At 43.5% G+C, this 18,115-nt stretch overlaps 1 long non-coding RNA gene and 1 gene segment (V, D, J or C); both read left to right on the top strand.

The window, feature by feature from the left end:
- Positions 1-18,115, top strand: part of LOC131762178 (T cell receptor beta constant 1-like) — a 169,299-nt gene that overhangs the window by 54,108 nt on the left and 97,076 nt on the right.
- Positions 1,077-6,514, top strand: LOC136794824 (uncharacterized). Its single transcript, XR_010842052.1, has 3 exons — positions 1,077-1,139; positions 2,194-2,373; positions 6,459-6,514. It is a non-coding gene; the product is annotated as an uncharacterized lncRNA (long non-coding RNA).

Genomic DNA, 18,115 nt, shown 5'->3' with positions numbered 1-18,115 from the left:
CTCCAAATCCAGTCTTACTCTTAATCACCAACACCTTTGCTTTTGTCGCAGAAGAGTCGCTCCTTTGAACGCTATCTTCAGCTTTTTAAGGGAATATTTCCATTCTTATGAAACTATTCTCCTAAACATTAAAATTATATACTGCTGGAAGAAAAGACATTTCTGTTTCTCTGCCTGCCTGATTTCTTTGAAGCATTTGACAGTACTGACTATACCCTAAGCCCTGGAAATTTCTCTCAGCTTCATTTACATTGTTTTCAATTAGGTTTCTCATTTCCTATTGATCCTTTTCTTTAAGGCAGTTCTCAGAACCTAAATTTATCAAGTAAATATTCTCTTTCCCAGGATAATTCTTCTTGTTCTACTTGCATTTTAACATGTAATTTAATGCACTAAGTGCTCCTTTTTTGGTTAGTTTAGCCTATTAAGAATCTCTACTCAAAAAAATTGTGTGATCTGAGACAACTTACCTCACCGGAGTGTTAGGTTAAACAGGTAGATTCTAGGGCAGAGGCAGAATTTCTGGAGGAGGGTTATAGGAATGCATGTAATTTTGCCTAGTCCCTGGTGATTTTTGTTCATGTGAAACTTTGAGAACTTCTGCCAAGAGAACTTTCTAAGAGCGATAGAATTGCAAACTTGTGTAGACCTCTATCGTTTTCTTCTTGCTCTGTTTCCACTCTCTTCTTTTCCCTTTTCCACTTCCTCTTATGTTTTCCTTAAACTTCAACTTCCCTAAGAGCCCTCAAGTGGGTTTGGAGCCTGTTTACACCACCCATGTAACAAAAGAAACGAGACGCTGAACATGTGGACCAGGGATTCCCCATCTCCTGCAGAAGGTGCCCCTGAGTCTGTGGGTGTTGTCAGGGGAGCCCAGAACCTCCATTCTGGTGCATCAGAAACCATTGCTGGGAAAGCTCATCCTGCCTCGACCCTGCCATGGACACCGGCTCCTCTACTGGGTGACCCCCCTGTCTCCTAGGGGAGGTGAGCTCAGGAGTGCATGAGAACTTGCGTAGAAGATGTTTTCCTGGAGCTACTGTAGGAGCACTCTCGATGCCTCTATCTCCTCCCACAGGACATGCAGTCCCCGGAGTCAGTCAGACCCCATCCACTGGAGCAGAGAGACAGGACAAGGGGTGAGTCTTAGACGTGATCCAATTTCTGGTCACCTATTTGTTTACTGGTATCAACAACATCTGGGGCTGGAGATGGAGTTTCTGATTTCCTTTCATCCCCAAAGCACTGCAGCTGAGTCAGGATGCCCAGGGAACGGTTCTCAGCTGAAAGACCCAATGACACCTATTCCACCCTGAAGCTCCATCCCGCGGAGCTGGATCCATGGTCAGGATGGGCATAGCTTTGGGGCTCGGGCTTGCTTCTGAAATTCCTAAAAGTAATGCCGAATTAGGCAGTCTGTGAATCGCGAGTTTAGCAATAAAGACCCCTCCCCACCCCTCGCCAAATTCAAGTACAGAGAGACCAGGTAGCTGAGGTTGATAGCTCAAAAATGCTAAGAAATTCCTTCTGGGTTTACGTCAAAGATGACTCCTCTGCAAACTCTTTCTCCATCAATGTGCCCTCGGGAGGTGAGGACCTCTCCGTGCAACCACAGAATGCGGACTCCGAGGGGTTTCTAAGAGTCCTTTTATCACAGGTCTGCCCCTCCAAGAGCGACAGTCCCTTAAAGTGCTTAAAGAGGAATAACTGAGGGGAAGAGCAGCCACGGTCTTCTGGAGAGGAAGGAAGACAGAGAAGCTGATTAGTAACACCCCACTCAGCGATTGCCCTAGGAAATTCAAATCTCAAGCCCTGGTACAGCTGCCCAGAGGAGCATGAACTTATACTCTATGATTTCAAGCCCTCAACTGCTCCCTTCTCTCTCATAGGCTCCAGATCCACAGACATATTAGGAATTCAGGAAACCTGCTTCCTAATCGCAATTCTGGCTCTTTTATTGTAAGCTGTAAGACGTCGGCAGATGCCCTCAACTCTCTGAGACTCAGTGTTCTCCTCTTTAAGATGAGAGACTTGCACCATTGATTTGCAAGATCCATTTATTTGTTGGATCTCCAAGATCCGACATGACTAGGATTTTTTAATCTCCATTTTTTTCCCCACACCTGTGACCACAGGGATTGCTAGGGAAGACATGACATGACCATCTGACAATAACTGAGCATAATTATACAGGTAGACAACACCAATCCAGAGAACATCTGCTTGGAAGGGGCGTTAGAGGACATCGCTCCGTGCCTCAACATGGATGCTGACTTGAAACGTGTTCCTGTCGCAGAAAACAGTATACATTTCCTGAAGTCTCCCCTACTGGTGCCAGGTGGCAGTAAAGGAGCGTGTCAGGAACTCGACCAGGTAAGGAGATCAAACACTCTGATTTACATAGCAGCCCTGGTTCGGGCCTGTTGTCCTGGCATCATTATTAAGAGCACCCTGTTTCTCATGTTAAAGGGTTCCGTTTTGGACAACAAATTATATGGCCGTCGTAGATCATGACACAAACTGCAGCATCTCTCTGTGAAAAGCAAACTTTATTATCGCAGTGAATTGTGTGACAGAAAATTTTACTCAGACACATTAAAATGATAAGGCAGACTTAATTCAGTGGAACTACAGCAATGCGGTTTTGCAGTAGGGGAGACAGATTGGGCTCAACTCAAATAAACAAGGAAAAGTGGAAATTTATAGCCAAGGAGCAGGGAGGTGGAGGGGGTCAGTAGATGGAGATTTACTAAGAGGAAGCACCAGGAAACACTAAGAGGGCTTCTGGCTAAACTAAGCTACCTGAGTTCTTGCTGAAGGCAGGCCAGGACGATCGGAATCATCTGGGTTGGGGGCGGGGGTGAGGAATTAGGTCAGATATCAAGGGTAGCCAGATAGTGAAGGCGGGAGATTCTGGCTAACTGACTTAGCAGGACTTTTGCTAAATTTGGGCTCTTGAGGACTGCCCAAGAACAGAGCCCAGTTCAAAAAGAGAAGAGAATGGATTCTTGAGGTAGAGAATGGACAGAATTTTAACACTTATCTGTTGTAAGAGGTGAAGGAGAATAACGAGACAAAGATGACCCTTAGATTTTAAGAATAACAAGATGATCAACAGATCTAGGGAGCAGAGATGAAAGAGAACATTCAATGAAGAAATTCAGTTTGGATCATTTTGACATTGAGGTACATTTGATGTATCCCCATGGATATCCTTATAATCCAAAAAAAACCCAAAACCTATCTTTTTCCTTTTTTCATGACCAGTGGCCTCACTCACTGCTGTTCCACATTTCAAGGCTAACACACACACACATGCACACACATGCACACATATGTGTGGACGTGCACATATGTACACACATCCATGTAAAGGCACACACAGCTTTTCCTCCCCCCACCTGCCCCAGCAGAGGGCAGTATCAGATTTAAAAAGCTGTCATCTACTTTATTTTCATTAACAGTTTTGTTTTATTACTATCCCCTCTTACCTGAATCTTGTTATATATAAAACAGGAATACTGTTCTGGTGAAGTAAGAGCATATCCATATTTCCATTTTTACTGTTAAGAGACATATATAATTGCCAGTCAGAGTTTCTCAGGGGCCCAATACATCAAAATAATAAAACACCTAGGCATAAATTTAACAAATGAAGTGTAAGAGTTGTACACTGAAAAGTGCAAAATATTGCTTGAAATAAATGAAAGAATGTCTAAATAAATGGAAACCTATCCCAGGATCATGGATTGGAAGAGTTAATATTGTTGAGATGGAAAACTTAATTCCAAAATTCCAGCTACCTTTGTTTGCCCAGAAATTGACAAGCTGATGCTAAAATTTATATGGAAATTTAAGGCACCAAAATTAGTCAAACAACTTTAAAAAAAGAAAAATTTTAGACAACTCACACTTCCCCACTTCAAAACTTACTACAAAACTACAGAAATCAAGACAGTGTTGTACTAGAACAGGATAAACATATAAATCAATGAAATTAAATGGAGAGTCCTCAAATAAATCAATATATTTATTGGGAATTGACTTTATAGAAGAGGGCAAAGGCCATTAAACCAAGAAAGAATCCTCTTTTTAACAAATGGTGCTGGGAAAACTGGATATCCACATGCCAAAGAAGAAAGTTGCATTCTTTCCTCATACCATATACAAAAATTCTCTCAAATGTATCAAAGAGCTAAATATAAGAGCTAAAAGTATAATATTCTTAGAAGAAAACAAAGGTATAAATCTTCATGATGATGGAATAGGCAATGATTTGTTAATTATGACACAAGAAAGCACAGGCAACTAAGAAAAAACTAGATAAATTGGACGTCTTTGTACTGAAAAAAAGTTTGTTCTTCAAAGAACACTCTCAGAAGTAAAGATAACCTCCAAAATGAGATAAATATTTATAACTCATATATCTAACAAGAGACGTGTATCCAGATATATGAAGAAACTTAGAACTCAACAATAAAAAGAGACAAATAATCCAATTTAAAGATGAGCAAAAGATCTAAACACACATCTCCAAAGAAGATATATGTGGCCAATAATATGTATAAAGATACTCAGCATCATTAATCATTAAGAAAATGAAAATTAAAATCACAATAAGATACCATTTCACACCTACTCGGCTGTAATCCAAATGATAGATAATAACAAATTTGGGTGCAGATGTGGGGGATCTGGGACTCTCATGAATTGCTGGTGGGAATAGAAAATGGTACAGCCACTGTGTGAAATATATGGACAGTTCTTCAAAAGTTAAAGTAGAATTACCATATAACCCAGCAATTTCAATCAAAAGCATGTGTTCACACAAAAAATTTTACATGCATGTTCAGAGCAGCATTATCCATAATAGCCAAAAAATGGAAACAATTCAGATATTCATCAACTGATGGGTAGATTAACAAAATGTGTTCTATCCTTACAGTGGAATATTATTCAGTTACAAAAAGCCATGCAGTTCTGATACATGCTATAATACGGATAAACCTTGAAAAGAATTTGCTAAGTGAAAGAAGCCTGACACAAAAGGGCATATATTGTATGACTCCATTTATATCAGATGTTGAGAACAGGCAAATTCTCAGAGAAGAAAGGTAGAAAAATGGTTGCCATGGGCTCCAGGGAGGAATGAACAGGGAGTGACTTCTAACTGGTACAGGATTGTTTTTAGGGTGATGACAATGTTCTAGAAATACATGGTAGTGACGGTTGCACATCACTCAACCTAAAAAGATTCAAATATTCTAGCTTGGATTTCAGAGTAAAAGGGTATGTTTTCAAGAGATATCATTGTGAACGGGAGGACGTGTTGTCTACTTTGTACTGTGTATCAGCTTTACTGATGAACTTGTCAATCTTCTAAAAGTATAAAACATTTTACAAGCTTCTCAGTAAATGTACTCTTTAGGTGGCCAAAAAAATTAACCAACTATTGATGATTCTAATAACATAGATGGATCTCAAAATAATTACGATGATGGAAATAAGCCAGATGCAGATGAATACATACTATCAATATATTTTTCTATTTATATGAAAATCCAGAAAATGCAAACGCATCTCTATTGTGACAGAAAGCAGACCAGCGATTGCTAGGGCTATAGCACAGGTGGGAAGGCTTGGGAGGGAAGGACTACAACAAGACACAAAGAAACCTTTACAGGTCGTGGATAAGTTCACTATCTTAATTGTGGTTGTGGTTCCACATCTGCGTACCTATGCGAAACTTTTTAAAGTGTGTGCAGTTTATTTGTATGTCAGTTATACCTCAATAAAACTGTTTTTAAACTGAGGTGTGATTAACATATAACATTGCATAAGATATACAAGGTGTTGATTGGATACATTTATATATTACAATATGGCTACTGTAGTTATAACACTGTAGTATCAAGCTAACACCTCTATCACATCGCATAATTGTTGTTTCTTTTTAATGATGAGAACAATTAAGAGCTAGTCTCTTAGCAACTTTGAAGTTTATAATACTAAGAACAATGGGAAGGAAATCCAAAATTGTTTGGCAAAGTGTTCAAGCCAATAATTGACATGCTTGGAGACAGATAAGGGAAATTAAGTGATATTTTATGCCCTACTTATCTCCTAAACTTACTCAGTATTTCCCAAATTAACTTTTATTATCCACCTGTCTGTGGTTTAGTCAACTTGTACCCTGTGAAGAAATGTTCCCTCAGTTGAAGGGTAGGGGCACACTCTCAGGGCTTTAAATGAGAGGGAATGAGGAAAACAAGTGAGGGCTGTCTTCTGAGGTTTTAGCCATTGAGACGAATCTCAAGCCCTTTGTGTGCTTGTGGTGGAGGGGAAGTACCTGCTATTTTGTCAGAAGAGCCAAGTTTGAAGGTCTGAAAGTGAAGCTTTGACCAGGTAAGTTTCAAGTGCCAAAGGCAATTACATACATTATAGCAATTGCCCCACAGCCTTTTGAGCTGCAGAGTTGAGACATCGGAGCCGTCAGCGTCCACCAGATCATAACCATCACTCCCAGCAGAACATCAGCACCAGTGCTTTTTTTTTTTTTTTTTTTTTTGTGATACGCGGGCCTCTCACTGTTGTGGCCTCTCCCGTTGCGGAGCACAGGCTCCGGACGCGCAGGCGCAGCGGCCATGGCTCACGGGCCGAGCCGCTCCTCGGCACGTGGGATCCTCCTGGACCGGGGCACGAACCCGCGTCCCCTGCATCGGCAGGCGGACCCTCAACCGCTGCGCCACCAGGGAAGCCCCAGGACCAGTGCTTTTTAACGCTTCCTATTCCAACACACAGTTTACTGCTTAAATCTGTGGATAACTCATCCCGATGTTCGATTGGTAACTAAGACCAGAACGAGAGGTTCTGGCACATGCTGTAGTGAACAGGAGCGAATGGGAAGGAAATGCTAAGGCGCCTGCTCCTTATCTTGCCCGCTTGATTGGGCTTAAACCCAGAAAGAGCGAAGACTGATGATCAGCAGCTGATGAAGCCATTCACAAGTTGCTTGGTGAGATTCTGCCCGTAAGCAGAGTTGCTTTGGACGCTGAGTAACAAGAGCATCTCAGAGATGACGGGGAGGAGAACTCATCCGCCCACGGATTCGCGGGTCTGACAGCAGCCACGGAGAGTCCCTTCAGGCTAGTTGTGTGTGTTCAGCGATGGGCATTTTCCTCAATAGCACTGGCGAACAATCTGGAGTATTTCCAGGAGAAATAACTGAGCTGATTGAGTGGTGATGGCAGCTGAGTTCTGATTGAAGTGTGTACATTTGGGTAAACCTACTGAATACCTCCCCAAATAACAGAGACGCTTTGAAGGAGGCCCTAGGATCCTGCAATTAATAAAAGAAGGCCTTAAGCCATGGTTATTTGGACACTAAAACGTACCATGATCTTATTTCTTATTTGAAGCCATTCGTGATTGAAGAGAACAATACAAATAAATAGAAACAGGGGACAAAAGGTTTGAGAGGGAGAGATTATGCTTTTTCTAACAGCTGTTCTTTGAATTACTCAGATCAAAAATTCAAGTAGAATAACAAAAGATGAGAAGAGTAAATTATAAACCATAAAATAATGTTCCCTCAAGATGCTTGAAACCCTTGCTTAGCTGAGGTGGAGACAAGAAGGCAAGTGAGTCAAATCATTTCCTATCTAATTTTTTTGCCAGAAATCCTGGTCTCCACTTCCCTATCAATATGTGTACCTAATTATCACATGTGGTCACTACCTCTACTCAGTAACAGAAAATGGAAAGATGATACAAGCCAAGGAAAGAAAATAAAGGAATGAAAGATAAGAAAAAGTGGAGAGGGAAGTGGTACAAACTGTTTCAGAAGCTAAGGACCAATAACGAAGGTACTCATCTCTGAACACTACGCCCCATACTGACACATTCTAAACCAGGCTGTGTGCATAGTTAGGAAAAAAAGATGTTCCATGCAACTGATGTACAAGATTAGTTCTAGAGACAATAGGATCCACTGGAAATGGTGACCTCACAGGAAGATCCGCCTCATAAAAGGCAGCTTTGAGATCTAGCTCCATGAGCTGATGCAGTACACACCCTTCCCGGTCCGGCTCCTGGGATAACCGGAGTTATCCATTAGTCTGGGCTAATGGCTCAGCATCACTGGGCTTTATCTGTGGCTCTACAGCTGTGTCTCACATATGCCCTGGACCGCCATGTTGCCCAGAGATTTTCTGAAAGGTATTGACATTCACACAAAAAGAAATAATTGCATTATGGAGTATAAAGCAAAATTCCTGTGAATTTTTAAATGGATGCAGGAGGCTTCAAAAGATTTTTGAGAGCTCCCCTTGGGTTGCTTCATTGTAAGGCACTCACTTCCTCTACTATTAAGACTCTTGTCTCATGCAATCTCGTCTGCTCTGAGGTCCCACGAATGTTCGCATTACCTGGAATGCAAGACACCTGGTCAGGGGCAAAGTACAGGAGGCAGCACTGAGATGCAGCCCAGTGAAAGAACATAGTTATGTTTACTGGTTTCAGCAGCTCCTGGAGGAAGATCTGAAATGCATGATTTACCTTTAGGAGGCAAAAAAATCACAGATGAGTCAAGAATGCCAAAGAAAGCCTTTTCTGCCAAATTGTGCAAAGAGGGACCAAATGTCCTCAAGATACAGCTGGTGGAGCTGGGAGACCCTGCAGTGTGTCTCTGTGCAAGCTCCTAATCCGCACTAATGCAGTCAGGTCCTCTCCCCGCACAAACATCCTCCAGGCCCCATCCCAGAAGCACCCGTGGGCTGGGGAAGGTGACATGTTTGATTAGTTAAATCAGCTAGAAAACATTTTGTGGGACGAAGATGGAAATAGGAAAGGACTAGAACATCCCAGCCCAAGCTCAGGAACTAAGACTCTGTTACCTGAAGACAGGAACATAATTTAAAACAGCATAACTTTTCATGTTAAGTATTTATTGACTAATATTTCTCTTTACTTCATAACTCTATTTCAAGTTTTCTATTGCATGCTTTAAATATAGAATTTCATTTAATCACCAAGATAAGCAAAGGGAATATTTTCTTCATTTTCAACATAAAATACGGATCCAGGAGTTCACTTTTTCTTTCTCAAACTAAAAAAAAAAGGGGTGTGTGGAGATAGAGAGAGAGAGAGAGAACCCAGGTCTGTCTGGCCAAAAGCATTATGCTTTTTCTACCATGCTGTGCTGCTTCTTATTCTTTCTGGAATAGTCCTGGTTTTGTCCCTTGCCTAGTGCCGGTGCAGGTAGGTGTGGATGCCAGGATTAAAAACAAAATATCTGTAGGATATCCCAGAGATGGTGGAATTAGAGTTGGATAAATCGGTCTGGAATTTAAGAGATAGGTCTGGTCTCCAAATATTGTGCATTAGAAATATATCACCTCAAATTTTTATCTCAGTGAATTTTTTTTTATTCTCATCACGCAACAAATGTTGGGCACCTAGGGAACAATGTTTGTTATCATCTTCTTTGATGAAACAGTTCCAGAAAATCAAAAAGCAGATGGATGCAAAGTCACTTCAAATATATGTGTGCCAGGAAGTCCACGCTGACCAGGATGGAGTAGGAACCATGTGACTCTGCTGCACTTTCTGCCTTTTGATTTTCTAAAATTGTTTCACACACTCCAGTCCCTCCCCTCCCTGTCCCTGAGGAGGAGGACCAGAAAAACTGCTAGGAGGACGCAGGAGGGCCAGTGGCAGGGGAAGGAGTAGGGGCTCGGGGGAAGGTGGAGGGACCCCCGGAAGAAGAAGCCCCTGATCAGACCTGAGCAGGCCTGCAGGAAGGTTTCCAAGGGCTCACACCCCCTTGAAATCACCTGGCATGTGTTTTAAAGGGATCCTCTTCCAAATGTATAGCTTCTGGGGCGGGGCGGGGCGGGGCGGGGCGGGGCGGGGGGAGTAAAAAGTTAGGAAGAAGGGTTCTCGGGCACTTGGGTAGTGAGGGAAAAAAGAAAAGGGGTGAAACTTAGAGTTCTGTAAAACTTAAGAGAATCACAAAATAAGAGGACTCAGAACCACCCCAAGATGAAAGCTAAAATGTTTAGCAGAACTATAAATGTGTCTCCATTTGCTAGAACAATGGAAAAGGATACCATGAAGTTGGGTATATTGTGAAACACCCCAACATCAGGAAAATGAACAAGGGGAAAGGAAAATTCATAGAACAGAGGAAACCCCCATATCTCGCCCTCTGTCCCCCCCCCAAAAAAAAAAATCATGAGTCAGAAAAATATCTGTCTACACTCCAAACAGAATTAAATAACCCAACAAGGGAAAGTGGGTTAAATCCATTTCACCTGCCTTCACCAATCAAGGTCATTTGAACACTTGCATGTCCTCCAAGCAGCACGTAGCCTGAACAAGATGTTTGCCTGAGTTATTGCCCAGGAACTTGGAGTCTCAGCTGTATCTAGTTCAGCAGAGCCTATTAAGACTGGTTAGAACCACCCCCACCCCCACTCTAGCTGAGCATGCGCACATGTCTGCCTGGTGACCTTTCCAACCCGCGGAGGCTCATAGCTTAGCTTGCCTGCGCAGAATGATCCCCGCACCTTTTTATAATCACCTGTCCCTGCGTGCCCCACCCCCGCACCTCACACCACCCTGCTTCTTTATTGGTCATCCTATAAATACCCCAGCCCCTTGCCTTCCGGTGGGGGGTGCGTTTGACCTTTTCTAGGCTGCCTCGGGAAGAAACTCTCCTGGAAACCTTAGCATCTTAGCGTTTGGCTCGCTGTACGTCAGGCAAGACGAGGCTAGTACGGTAACAGGAGCAGTTGAAGATAGGATTACCCACCTATAACCAGAAGTTCAAAAATTAAGAGCAGAAATGGAAAAAGCAGGGAGAAATTTTTTTTTTAATTGAACTCAGGAAAGAAAGGAAAGAAAAAAGAATAGTCTAAGAAATGAAGGCTAAATTAAGATATCCGAGGAAGAATAAACCAGAATGAAAGCTTAGTGAGGGCATTGAAGGAAGGCAGGATGAAAGGCAGGATGTCATTTTCACCTAAGGATGAAAATGACAGAAGTAAAACCAGCCAGCGAGAAGGTGGGGGAATGAAAGTGAGGCCTCGGTGTGAATGCAGGATGGGTTTGTTACCAAGTCTAAGCTCAGATTTTTCATTGCACCACAGGCCAATAGCTTGAGAAGGTTTTGGGGCAAGGAACAGCAACTTTATTCAGAAAGCCAGTAGGCCAAGAAGGTGGCAGGCAAATGTCCTAAAGAAACTTCTTAATTTGGGGTAGAATTCAGGCTCCTTTAAGAGAAAAGGGGAAGCAGAAGGGTTTAAGATTAAAGGGTAAAGGCTGGTTGCAAACTTCTTGGAGCCACCTGGCCTTTAAGGAAAGCATAATATTCTTTGCTCTTTTTGCTCACTTGGGCCAGGTCATAAGGCTCCTGCAAAACTTCAGGTTGTTAGCTGTAATGAATTGTTAGCAGTTGTTTTTACTTTACCACTCTGATCTCTGCTTATTCACAAGGTTTCTAGGCTGAAAGCAAGCTTAACTACAAATTTCATCCATAACTAATTGGGGACCTGGGATGGGAACTTTCTTAAGGGAACTTACTGAGCAATTTAGGTACAAGCAACATTTCCCTAATGTTTAACTCTTGACCTGCAGGGCTAACGTAAATACATAGGCTAAAGAATGAGGGAGGCCGTTTCAAAGTGGTGTTAGTTTTATTCTTCTGTTACAATTCTTCACTGTGGATACCATTCCACAATCTAGTGGGAAATGGGGCAACACTCTGGCTACTCCCTTCTGAATGGGGTGATGAAGGGGTGACCGTGGAATGAAACTGATCAACCTGAAATTGAAAATATTCCTGTTAGGTATCATCATCACTCTTGCACTCTGATCTGTGGTTTTTGAGCAACATCTTATCCCGCATTTAATGACATTGAGTAGGAGGTAGACAAGAACAACAATCAATAAAAGGGACAGGCCAAGCTGAAAGATGCCTGAAAATGTTGACGGGACCCTTTGTGGGAGCCAGGAAAACAGTCCAGAAAACCAGTCTCCCCAGTGAGTTCCATTTTGATGGTCTGAAATCTGTTATAGTCTGCTGTTGAATTCTGCCAATGTGAATCTCTATACCAGAGAAGGAATTAATACAGGTATGCAGCATGTGGAATTTGCTACCATTCGGACCCCTCCCTGCTCAGCAAGCCTATAACCTAATGCAATGTGATTTATCAAGCACAACCTTAGAGAGAGAATTTTAAGACTTGTGTAAACTAGCAAGAAAAGAAGCAGTGTCATTAGCAATGATTCCCAAGGTTTTTGGCAAATTCCTAAGGTGGGCTGTACTACACCCCACCGTGGAAGAAGAGTACATCCAAAGAAATAACTGTCAGGAATGTCCCAGGGAGGACTCCAGAAACTCAGAGGGATACAGCTGCAGGGAATTAGTCCAATGAGCAGTTTCTGATGTATTGTAGATTGAAAAGGGAGTAGTAGGAATCCCTAATAGACATTGGCTTCTGTCCGTTTGTTCCACAGGCAATATATGCCCGTGGCGCATTTTCCTAATGACACACAAGGAAGTCTCCTTCTGGGGCACAGGCTACAAAATCGTTGGAGGGGAATATCTGCATGGCTCTCTTTTAACCAGGGATCTGTGTGACTAGTGCAGATCAATAATGTAATTTCTCGTTTATAGCTGAAATCACCCGCACTTTCTAGAGACTCAAAAGCATCTTTGATGAAGTTAGGAAAAGGGAGCTCCTAAATAAAGACAAGGCGACGTCACAGCCTCATTTAGTAGATGTACCAGCCGAACCCAACGGACTATTCTTCGGGTGGTGCATGGATTTCTAAAGCAGCACAAGGGGACACTGGAAAAATCGTAAATGGGGAGAACAAAGCGATCCCCATGATGGCAAGGAGAATGTGATTTGGGGTAGCGTATCCAGCCGTGGGATAGACTAGTAGAAGAGGCTATTGACTGAGAAATTCTGACTGAAGAATTCATTTTCCAAGCTGGGGAAAAGGAGGCAAGTCCCCGGAGGACAGTCAAAACACAGAACATAATGTGTTTTATTACTTATCTTTATTTGAACAGAGATCTTAGATCTTCAGAGGCTCACAAGTCCACCGTCTACTATAGTTCGCTCTAGCTTAGAGGCAGGCGCTCCTTGGTGCTTTGATGCTGTGGGTGCTGCCTTCACAGATGTGGTGGATCCGCGGCTTAACCCCAGCTGCTTTCACTCCTAGCCACTCGTAAGTGGTTAGCAAGACCTCAGGTGGCCCCATGCTGTCCACTTCACAGCCAACAGATGGTCATGTCCTTTCTCTTTCCAGCTTTTGAGGACGATGAGGTCTTTGGGTTGAATAGGGTCCAGGGGTACTTCAGGTGGATAGACAGACCTATTGGAAGCAAACTTATAATCAGAGGTTGGTATAGTGGCTACGATTTTGACATAATTAGCAGTAGTAGGTCCTTTTAAAACATCACTGGATTCTCCTGCCTGGGTAGACACCTGGAACGGCCTGCCACACAAAATTTCAAAGGGGCTTAATTTAAGCTTGCTTCTGGAATCCACTCTAATCCATAGCAGGGCAACCGGCTAAGGCCTTATCCCAAGTGAAGTTAGTGTCGACATCGTTTAGCGATACTCTTTTTTTAAATGTATGATTCATTTTCTCAGCTTTTCCTGTGGATTGTGGTATCAGGATGAATGTAGTTGCTAATCAATACACAATGCTTTAGACACTTGTTGGGTTATGCTAGAGACAGCAGCATGTCCGCTGTCACTTGGAAGGGTGTTAGGTAATCCAAATTAGGGAGTGATTTCCATAAGGAGGGCTTTACTTCAGAGATTTTTTTTCTGTCCGGGTGGGATATGCTGTCACCCATCCTGAAAAAGGTACAAACACTAACAAGGACTGAAAATTTCCTGGGGCTCGGGGAATTTGAGTAAAGTCTATTTGCCAGTCCTCGGTGGGACAGGTTCCTCTGTGTTGAGTTCCCATTTGAGGGGGTCTATCATGCAATTCTGAGTGACTTGCTGGAGGCCCTTTTGCAGATTCGGCCCCATGAGATACTTTGGAAGGCACTGTAAGGTGACAGCTCTTTCATAATGGGTACTGTTATGAATGTGTCGTGACATGGCGCTCAAAAGGGCCTCCCAGATCAAAAGCATTCCGTGTGCGTTACCTTTCCAGCGTGGGGAGGTGTAACCCAAAGGGAAACCCCACTCTTTGGGCCTTTCTTTGGCCCTTTTTGAATACACTGGCTGATATTTCGAGAAATCAGTCTGTGGGAGAAGTGAGCTATCATGGCTTGCTGATCTCTTTTCTTTGCTGCCTTCTTTGCGGTTGGTCAGCTGACCGACTGCCTTTAATTATGAGTCTCACCTGGTGCTGGCCTGGGCCACGCATTATGACCACTTGGGAGGGCTTAGAGACCGCTTCTGGCGGTAACAGGGTTTCAGAAGCGTGTTTTATATCTTTATTTTCTGAAGCAAGAAGCTCCCTTGCCTTCCGGATCGCCCTGTGCTGCAGAGGACGCGTAACGAGCGTCTGTGTATGCTTGCTCTCTTCCCTTTGGCGAGTAGGAGGGTACTTGCCAGAGCAATGATTTCTGCCTTCTGAGCCAGCCTCCCCTGGGGCAGGGCTTTTTCCTCAATATTTTCTTCTAAGGTTACCTTACCCGGCGCACTGCCTACCCTTGATCCATGGCGCTGCTCCCACTGGTGAAAAGTTCCAAATTCGGCCCAGCCAAGCGTTGGCCTGTTAAGTCTGGTCTGCTGGAGTATACTAGCTCGATACGAGCTCGATGACGCTCTGAGGATTGTGTGGCGTTCACGGGGAGCAATGTGGCTGCATTTAGAGCCGAAGTGACCTGTGGTCTTACACTGGGATTCCCTGGGAGAATGTCTTGATACCTTCCCATTCTCCCAGAAGTCAGCCGATAGCCCGCCTTTTGTTGTAGCAAACAAAGGACATGGTGAGGGACATGTACCATGAAGGGAGCCATTCTTTTACGGTCTGATCTAGTTGTTTTGAGCAGTAGACCACAGGTCAAGGAATACTTCCCAGAGCGTGAATTAATACCCCAAGACTTTCATGGACATACAATCTGAAAGGTTTCTTCAACTCTTGTAGCCCCAAGGCTGGGGCTGAGATTAGCTTCATTTTTATTGTTTCAGAGGCTATTTGGCGCTCTTTTGAAGCTTTTTGAGGGGCTTTACTGTGAGCCCCTAATTCGGGATCAAATCCGACAGAACCTTGCCATTCCCCCTTGGTTGCCTGTGGGTCTTAGGTACTCCTAAGACTGTACTTGACTGTTTTCTGCCGGGCAATAGATCTCATTGTCCTTGGGATAAAGCAAAACCCAGATACGTGGCCTGCTGCTTACACATCTGGACCTTTTCTGGAGAGACTTTATAGCCATATTCAGCTAAATAGTTCAGAGGTTTAATGATAGTTTGTAGACACTTTTCATACGTGGGGTTCGCTATCAGCAACTCATCCACGTATCGGAGCAAGGACCCTTCACCTAGTGTTATGTTCTGGAGGTCTTTAGCCAGCACTTCTCCAAAAAAAAGCAGGAGAATTTTTAAACCCCTGAGGTAAGGCTGTCCGGCAATATTGTTGGGTTACATGGTTCTGGGCCCTGCCATTCGAAGGTGAAAGCTGCTGTGACTCTGCATAGGGATGCAAAGAAAAAGCATCTTGCAAGTGTGAAACTGACAACCAGCCATATTCTCCCAGAATAGTTGTGGGCAGAGTGTACGCATTAGGCATCACAAGGTGCAGATCTTGGACTGTCTCATTAATAGCCCTCAAGTCTTGAACAAAGTGACACTCTGCTGAGTTTAGCTTTTTAACTGGGAGGATAGGGGTCTTGTATGGGGGCGTGCAAGATCTAATCGGTCCCGTTTTTAAGAATCTCTCAGGAATTGGCTATATTCCCTTTTGGGCCTCTTGCATCCGAGGATATTATTTTAGATTAGGTGTTCCAGCATCCTTTCTTAGTGGGATTTGTATTGGCCTTGCATTTTTGGCCTTTCCTGGGGTGCCAGCACCCCATGCTTTTGGTCTTTTCATAGGCCTCAGGGAGAGGAAGTTCCATCTCCTTCTCTGGGTTTTCTATGAGAGCCATCTGTAGGTTTAAAAATGTGTTCTGGTGGGACCCGTATATCAAGTTGTCCTGGCGAAAAAGTCACTTGAGCATTTAGTTTACAAAGGAGATCTCAACCCCAGAGAGATATAGGGCATTCAGGCACATACAAGAAACTGTCAGGTCTCCTAATTGATGTTCCAATGATTGTAGAAATGATCAAGGGTGGACTGAGGAGTTCTACGTGCCATTTTGGTGGCTCAGCAGGGAAGGGGTTGCACCCATGTCTACTAGAAGGTCCATCAATTTGTTCGTCACTGTCAGTTTTAACTGGGGCTCTGGTGGGGATATTTGAATTGGGTGCCACAAATCCAGGGGATCCCCTGGGCTGCTTTATTCATCATCTGAGCATTCCTCTCTCTCAACGTCTGGGAGGCCTCAACCCTTTTCTTTTCCTCAATTCTGTTTTTCTTTGGTCTGGGGCATCCCCTCTTCCAATGTTCCTCCTCTTTATAATGCATGCATATTTCCTTGCCTAGTGATAGCTGACCTTTCTTTTGGAATCCAACGTGGCAGCCAGAAAAGTGGCATTTCGGTTTTTAAAAAATTTTTATTGGAGTAGAGTTGATTTACAAGGTTGTGTTAGTTTCAGGTGTACAGCAATGTGAATCAGTTATACATAGACCCACTCTTTTTTAGATTCTTTCCCTATATAGGCCATACAGAGTATGGAGTAGAGCTCCCTGTGCTATGCAGTAGGTCCTTTTGAGTTATCTACTTCATATATAGTAGTGTGTATCTGTCAATCAATCCCAATCTTCCAGTTTATCCCTCCCCACCCCCTTTCCCACAGTAACCATAAGTTTGTTTTCTACATCTGTAACTCTATTTCTGTTTTGTAGGTAAGTTCATTTGTACCCTTTGTTTTTCGATTTCACATCTAAGTGATATCATGATATTTGTCTTTCTCTGTCTGACTTCACTCAGTATGAGAATCTCTAGGTGCATCCATGTTGCAGCACACGGCATTGTTTCCTTCTTTTTTATGGCTGCGTAATATTCTTTGAGTCTTCCTTTTTCTGCTTCTGTTCTCTGCTGTTAAATACCTTTAAAAGCAATGTCTACCAACTGAGAAGGATTCGTTTCAAATGTACCATCTAGTTTCTGTAATTTTCTCCTGCTATCTGGGGCACTTTGTCTGATAAATTCATGTTTACCATTCAAGTGTTTTCAGGGGCCTCAGGGTCTGCATCAGTGTGATGTTTATAGGCGCAGTATATTCTTTTCCAAAAACGCAGGGGGGTTTTACTTTGTTTTTGCTGAATCTCCTGAATTTTGTTTAGTGCCCCTTTCTGAAGCCCTGCCGAGATGCACTTACAGTAATGCTCTGTTAAGAGCACCCCTCTTTCACTGGACTCCCAGTTCGGTTCGGCAGTGGGTACCGCCAAGTGGGTTTTGGGTGTGCCATTTGGGTCCACTAGGTGGGGCTGGCGTGCCACCTCTCTAGCTTTATCCGTGACCATCATCTCCTCATCGCCCGGAAAGCATCGTGTTGGGAATACCAATGTCTGCCTGTGAAAGCTGGGTGGGTAGTGAAAATGGAAGTGAACAGTTCTGTCATTTGAAAAGGATCCTTTCTATATGGAGGGTTTCAGGCCTTCCAGTTAAACAAATCTGAGGTTGAAAATGGACCGTGCATATCCTCAAAAACCCAGTTGGCTGGCCATTCTCATTGAAGCTTCCTACAGGATCATGGGAAATTGCCCTGCCCTGGAAGTGGCTCCGGGTCTAAACTGAGTGCCCAGTTGGGTCTTAAATGACGATACCAGACCATGTCGTTGTGCCCTAGGAACCAACACAAGATTTTCCGATTGATCCTGTAAGAAGGGGGAGCCAGTCTGACTACTTCCCGCACCTCAGTGTCAGGAGATGGGGTATAGAGACAGGAGGCAATGGGAGGGATGGACGTCAGTTGCATGAGCGAGGTTAGAGCAGATGCAGGGACAGCCCGCACGGCCAGAGGAGGATTTC

The sequence above is a fragment of the Kogia breviceps genome, chromosome 9, assembly GCF_026419965.1.
Source record: "Kogia breviceps isolate mKogBre1 chromosome 9, mKogBre1 haplotype 1, whole genome shotgun sequence".
Taxonomy (NCBI): Eukaryota; Metazoa; Chordata; class Mammalia; order Artiodactyla; family Physeteridae; genus Kogia; species Kogia breviceps.
The sequence above is the reverse complement of the archived record's forward strand: the minus strand, read 5'-3'. Positions and strand labels throughout refer to the sequence as shown.